This window comes from Phaethon aethereus (assembly GCF_964289735.1).
Source record: "Phaethon aethereus genome assembly, chromosome: 4".
NCBI lineage: Eukaryota > Metazoa > Chordata > Aves > Phaethontiformes > Phaethontidae > Phaethon > Phaethon aethereus.
The window spans coordinates 71,429,563-71,437,310 of NC_138578.1; positions in this window are offsets into that span (position 1 = coordinate 71,429,563).

The following is a 7,748-nucleotide window of genomic DNA, read 5'->3' on the forward strand; positions in this document are numbered from 1 at the left end:
TAATGGTAACATTGAGATTTATTGATCATCCTGTGGGGGAAAAAAAAAAAAAAAGTCAATTTGTTCCTCCACAGGACACTAAACCCTGATAGTTAGTGAAATATGCAGGTGGTACACAGTGTGATGTGTGACCTGCATGTCTTCATAATTATTGGAAAAATTATTCATTTTATGAGATATTTCTTTCCAATCAAGAGATTAATTTGAACCTCCAGAAAAAAATTCTGATGGTCCCACAGTAGGTCCAATGTGTTGTACATAGTGCATGTGTCTGCTAAATGATTCAGAGCTGAAGAGCATTTGCATTTTTTGTTTGACATCCATAAAGCCAAGAAAGATGGACTCAGTTTACACCTGAGATCTAGTTAGATAACACTGTTCAGGTTTCTAGAACTGCTCTTTTTGTTGTTGTTGTTATTACAACAAAGAATAATGCTACTTTTTCAGTATTAACATTCATCCTAATGCAAATACATACGAAGACCACAAGAGTCAAATCAATTCTTTAGAAAACAGCATTAAACTTTCAAGTTAGAAATACGCATAAAATCATATCGGAATCTTTCTTTGCTTTTAAATGGATTTTTTTTGTATTGTAGCCCTTAGTTTCTTAAAAACTGTGTTCTAAGCCAACAGATGCATACTGTTCTTCTGTTCACTAAGATATAAAATTGCAGTTTTAGCTGCTACAGAAGCAGACTCAGTTACAGCCTGATACACTGTCACCCTGCAAGTTAACCTAAAAACATGTATGCAACTTTGGAGAAATATATTGTATTGGTATATTCTCTTGCAGACTGCATCTCATCCTATCTTGACATAGCTTGATGAAAAGAGGACAGAACTTGATTGCAAGTGCATCCTTTTCCTATAGGACCTTTATTCTACATAGTCTAGATGAGAGATAGCAGAAAACCTAGAGACATGCTTGCTTCACGTAACAAAAACCTTCAGCAGAAGTCCAACAAGAAAGATATCATTTACCAGCTTGGCTCCAGCAGTAGCTGGAACTCTTCTTGCAGCAGTGTGAACATCATAAGCTAGGACAGGACTTCTCTGGCACAGGGGCTCACAGAATATGCAATGTACATTTTGCACCTATTTTTGCTATTGTGTATTTTACAACAGAATCATCAGACAAAAAAAAAGCATGAACAGTCCAAAGGGAGTGAGTGTGAGAAAGACCCAAGTTTTCTTTCTCCCAGAGCACTGACTTGAGTCACTAAATTACCGAGTCATCCTTCCTTTCTCTTCTCTGCATGGCTTGTTGTGTCTCTGGTTGCAGTGTCCTCCTCCTCCCATAAGACCCCGTCCCATGGACAGGTGAATTGGACTGTGTCCTGACATGTGGGAACCATAGATCCCAAATCCTACAAGCTGGGAAAGGCTCAGTTTTCACACTTCCTGAGCAGTGATCCAGCTCATAGCATTCTGCTAATTCATATTAATTCTGCTAAATCAGCAGAAGCTGAATGGGAGCTCCACCACCAAGAGGAGCAAGAGCTTAGGTGTGACAGTTTCCTTACCCTGTTAGAAGACCAGGTGGTCCCTTCCTCAAAATAGACGCTTCTTGGGTTGCTATCTGTGGATACAGCTGTATTTACAACTATATTTCAGAAGCTCCACCACCATTTTAGAGTTAAAATAATTAAAATTATAAAGTTTTTAATTTAAAATATGCATACATTTAATATACAAAATTATACAAATTATACATTTAACTAACATAGAAAAATACATCTTGTTAACAAGATAAAATGTCAACATATCTTACATAATTTAAGTGAGAGTTACAAATCTGTGGTAACCATCAAGTAGACTTTGTGACTTCATTACAATTCTGTATCCTCCCTACTTACACTGAAAATTAATACATATGTACAGTTGATATCGATGACAAATGTCTTACAGTGGAAATCTTTGCTGAAATGTTATTCATAAGGTTTTAATGGAACAGATCAAAACAAGAGTGGCCTCGTTCATACTATTGAAGCTACTCATTTAGCTGAGATCAATTTGACACCCAGTCAGAGTTTAAACTTTTTGCATATATTTACAAAGAACCCTCCCTCTCCAATCTAGCTGGTACATCTGGTTAATAAGTATCACACCATAAAACCCAGCCTTTTGGTGCATTCTTTGGAAGCTCTTCAAACGGATCTCAACTTGTGGCCCTAACAACTGCTCTTCGTGACTTCTGGTTACCATCCCACTGTTGGCTGTGCAAAAGAGTAAAATAGCTGCACAGCACTGGAGCTCAAAAGGCAAGATCTTCATACATTATTCATCCCAGATTTCTCATTAATACCTCAGGAGGTGGGGAAATAGCTTTGCTTCAGTCAAACAAATGCGTGCGGTAAGTCTTTACTCCTTATTTAATTTACACGGTTTCTTTTTCCAAGTTCCGAACAAAAGACAGAAGCGTAATTTATAAACAAGCTATAAAAATCTGTTCCATGCTGGGTCTTGTCTTACATACTGTGAGTCACTTAATGATTTTCTTTTAACTATTTACATATTCTTTGAAACTTGCCTGTCATCAAAGGGAGCAAAATAGAGGACCACCACCACACTAATTTTCAGGCCCTCTTTTTTTTTCCTTCATTTTGGTAGGTCTGTAACCAACAAATTGCTCTTAATTTCTAAAAGATAAAATTCATTCATGAGCTAAAAGCTTATTCAGCTTTGCCTAAGTTCTGCTTAGGACCAACAGTGAGTACATGAATTGCCTCACGTGGACTGTTTTTTGCACAGGAGTGGTTTTCACCTGTTAACTACATTTTTCCCTCTTTTTAGAAAAGACAAAACCACAATTCAAAGAATAGAGAAATGTAGTTGTTTGGCATCAGTTAGTGCACGCTGCGCAGTAACCTCTCGCATTGGAATTTACATTTGCATATTCATATTCCCATAGCAAGAGTCTATATTACACTGAGAAACAATAGTGAACAGAGATTTATACCACAGATCCCAACAATTCCAAATCAAGGCAGGTCTCCACAACTACTAATCTCTCTTTTCCTTTCCTGTGTGCATAGAAAATGTTTAAGAGAACGTGATGCTTAAGTAACTATCGTATGTGAGTATTTCTTAAGCCTAGTAGAAGCAAGCATGAAATCTTGGTCCCAGGGAAGCCAGTGGAAATTTGCCAGTCACTTCAGTGGTACAAACATTTCATCCAGTACATTTAAACTTTCTCCTTTTTCCTTTTTTTTTTTTTTTTTCTTTTTAGCTTTACCCGCAACTTGCAACTTTCCTAGTTGTCACATAATGGTTTATGCATGGATCCCGATGGTAGAACTTAAGTCAGCTATATTTTTAATTCACATCCTCTGTAACAAACAGTATACTCTCTTTCCTAACATTGCTGCATGGATGAAAATTCCTGTCCATAATCCCATGGCTACTGATTTCTAATGCAAATATGTTTGGAGCCAAAGGCACAATATATTTTAACGGAATTCTGCTGAAGCAGGTAAGAGGTTTGAACAAGTTTGTGTAATCCTAAAGTCTGTTCCCTCTCTGCCTCCTTTAAGGCACTAAAGGATTTCCAAAGGATTAATGGCAAAACCCAGCAAGCACATATCCCTCCCTCCACCCCACAACCACGGTAAATTCAACTACTAAACCCCTTCATCTGCAAGTGAGAAATACAGGTAGGTTTATGAAATACAGATCAGAGTTTTGACTTTTTAAAAGGTCACAAGGACAAACATCAGCCATGCCTTAGCAGGATGTTTATCCTGGGAACTCTGCTGTGTATGTGAAATATTTCCTGGCAATTGTACTATTCTGAATGTAACATGATTATCATGCCAGTGTCAATCATTGTACTTCCAGCATCTGCCATCCATAGCGGTGAGAAGAACAGAATTCAGGATTTAAAGGTTGCACAAGGAGCTGTGGAAATACTGTAAGCTGTATTTTCAAAATCCTGGGACGCTCTATACAGTAGAGTATATGTAAATAAGTGAACTGTCAAAGAGTTCATATTTTCCACGTTGCACTGCCCATTTTGTCTATTTAGGGTGACAGAAGATTGTATTTACTTATGCAGAACTTAGCAGCATCTTAATTTTGACTGTAAGGAATTTGGTCAGAGCGATATTGTGCATATAAAGTAATCAGAACAAAGTGCCCAATTTTGCATTCTGAGAAAGTTTAACACAAAATGATACACATAAAGCATCCCCTGGCATGTTTACCATAGACAGCACATCTAAGTGAGTTAACTTCTGCTTAAGTGAACGAAAGCCAAACAGACTGTAACAACTAGACAACAGTTTTCTCTTCACCATAAGGCAACTAGAAAATAATAGCTAGGCTCTCTGTCTCAGCTAGCAATCTCACATTAAAAATTTTACTGCTTTCTTACAATGATTTGAACTAAAGTTGGGATTTTAATTCCTGATCCTCAGCCACATGAAATGCACCCACTGATCTATCAATTTAATGAATAAGCAGGCTTTTTCAATATTGGTGAGAAAATTTTCATACTAGAAGGTGGTAAAATTTAAAGGAGATCAATGTGGTATAAACCACAAAGAATGAAGCATATTCTACATTCCTCATGCTAATCGTTTTAAAATGAAACCAAATGGCAGAAAGCCTAAGATGTTACAAAATGGACAGGTTCATTATCAACATTTATACTTTATGGTGGGAGATTACGCACAAATACTAGGAAGGAGGCACGATGTTTTAGTTCAACGTAATTCAGAAGTAAGAAGTAGGGTTTAATTTCTACAACACTCAGGCAATTATGTATGTTTTCAGGTGGATAGTATGCAAATGGATAGAAACCTACACATATGTCATTGCTTTATTTTAAGAACTTGTAGTTAAGCTTCAAGTGTTACCATGCCAACGTGTCATCTTGTTACTAATCATAATCTAGAAATGCACATTACATTAATCTGATTCGGGATTCCACAGTTTATTATCCTTCTGCCTCATTTCAAAGGATATATGGAATTACTGGGGGACTAAGCATTGTAAAGACAGCACATTCTAGCAGTTAGCTAGAGGAGATAGAAGTTATAAAAAAATTAGAGAGCAGTACCCACGGCTGCTCCCATTCAAGTCAACATGAGTATTGCCGCTGACTTCAACACTGCTGTGTGCTTTTAGTTAAAGACGGAATGGATGTACCCGTGTGATCCCTTATGCACAAGCCTGCATTCACACCTCCCTCCCTTCACAAATGGGTACTCAGATACGAGTCGTAGGGGTTATGGGCGCATATATCCATGTTGTACTCTGCGGTTGCAAAATGTGTTTGCATCACGAATGCTATTACCAACCCGTGTGCACAAAACCACCTATTTCGGGAAAAGCACATACGTATGTGAATACTTTATCTGAAAGTTAAATTCAGCGTGGCCTATTCATGGGGTTGAAATAATCAATCTAGAGTACCAGGACACAGTGCTTTGATGTTCCAAGTGCCTCTCAGTGCACATGCAATACGTTCCCAATTCCTATTTACCCTTGTAAAAATGCAGTTCTATCTCATTTCCCAGGCAGTTTGTGCCCTCAAGTCTGACGTCCTCAGAAATACTAAACATCGTCACTCGGATCAAAGCCTCTTTCAGGAATGCTCAAAGCCATATGAGGCTGAAGATCTTACATATCCACGTAAGCAGACCCATGAAGACTGAGATCTGTGCTTACCTTGATAATTTTTTTAAAATGCAAATGCTGAGATCCCAAGAAAACAAAACAGAACAGGAACCCAAACGACCATGTGGGTTGGCCCACACGGCCAGCTTCCACTACAGGATGTGGCTAAAACGTGGCAGGTGGTAACTCAGGACAACTTCTCAGTTTTTCCCATAATGAAGCAGCTGCGATCACCACCAGATCAAAGCACCTTTAATCATTGCTTCAGAGCAGCATTGTTTCTTCTGTGTGACTGATACATTCCTTCCTGGATAAGAGGAAGGTGGGGGGAAAAAAAAGGAAAAAATAAAAAAAGAGACAACAGCGTCAGATAAGTATCTGGATTTTCACAGTTTAAGGAATCGTTTGTTATTTATCCAAGGCCAAAATAAAGCATTTGGGAAGAAGTGTGCCTAGGTGCTTCCGTACAAACAGAACATAACAGCAGCCCTAAGAGAACACATTGGAGAAACTGAACTGTTCGAAACACATTGAGACATTCTCCCATGATTTACTGATTTTAAGATGAAAAGCATATCCCATACTTTTCCCTTTTGCTACTCCTCTTGTAAACAAGTTCCTGTCATCCATCTATCAATATGGGTACGAACACTCCCTACCATCTTCCCAATATCATTTCGTAATCCCCTTGGTGGGGATCTGCAAAAGTAGCCTCATGGATAAAGTTCATGCCAGGGATGACAGCCATCACAAATCCGACCTTCTAAATAAGTCTTATTCCTATGCCTCTTTCCAGAGTAATATTCCTCATTTGAATTCTCCCTCAGATATTATGTTTCAAAGCCTGCAAAATATTATATCTGGCTTTGCAATTTCCACCAAGGCTGTCATTATTACTGTTAAATATCACCAGTGATGCACTGCCTGCATATTTAACTCGGTCTAAAACTTGATGTCTACTGGAGAAACATACATCTTAGTGCATCAGGAGCACAGGAAATGATAACAATGTTCAGAACTTTAAAAAATTGTATATTGTATATTGTAATTATTATTTTAATAACCAACTGGTGATAGTAATTAACTGTCATTACTAAAACATGTCCCATTCACTGACATGCCCCCCAAAAGAGAAAAAAATCAAAACTGGGAAAGAAGAGAGCCTTTATGGCTTGTATGTTAGGATGGAAAGGTTTTTCCAAGTGTGAAGAACAGAACTGAAAAAAGAATCCCGCTGGATGGGGCAGAGTAATAAAAGGGAGGCCGTTATTTTTGAAGAAGCAGCTAGATGGGGTATCATAGGACACAAAACCAATGAGGTATCCAAAAGCCAGTAGCTGAGCCATGAGAGTGCCAGCTGGGCAGGAGCACATCTATGAGTCCTAGCAATGAAAGGCATTTAGAGCCTTTCCATACTCCCTAGTTCAGTCTCCATCTTGGATCAGAAGGTGGCAAATGTTCAGACTTGCTTCTGATTCAAAACAGCACCAGAAGCTTTCTGCAGCCTTCTTAAGATGTTACACATTATCTCTGCCTCTGCTGCAGGTAGATAAAAAACCCAATTTTTTTTTAATGTCTTCTCTTTCCTTGGTCAAATAGAGCCCCAGGCTGTACTGCAACAAGTAGAGTCCATTGCAGTTCATTCCTGTGCCCAGGAAAAGAAAAGGAAGGCTACTGGAGTCTCCATGGATCATCTTTTTTGGATCAATGTCTTTGTAGTCAAAAGTGCAATCAAAACAAGACCCAACAGAATGCACTTACACCCTTTGCTGTCCACAGTTTCCAAGGATTTCTCAGGACATCAGGCATTTTCACTTTTATAATTAATATTACAAAGAGAAATATGACATGGTAACAGCAGAGCTGGTCTTGTATTCTGGGATGGTCTGAAATACATTTCTGTCTCTCCTCTTATACCCATATACAAAACCTCTTCTCTGTGATCCCATCACTGTGCACCGGAGCTGGGAAGTACCAGAAGGATGAGTCCCTACCTCCTCCTAAAACTTATCCTCATTTCAGAAGACAGAGAGGTTGCGCTTTCAGTCTTCCAATTGCTTGCACAGGAGCCACCCATTGCTGCCAGTTCTGTTTACTGACTTGTTCAAAGGCAAAATGTCCCTAAA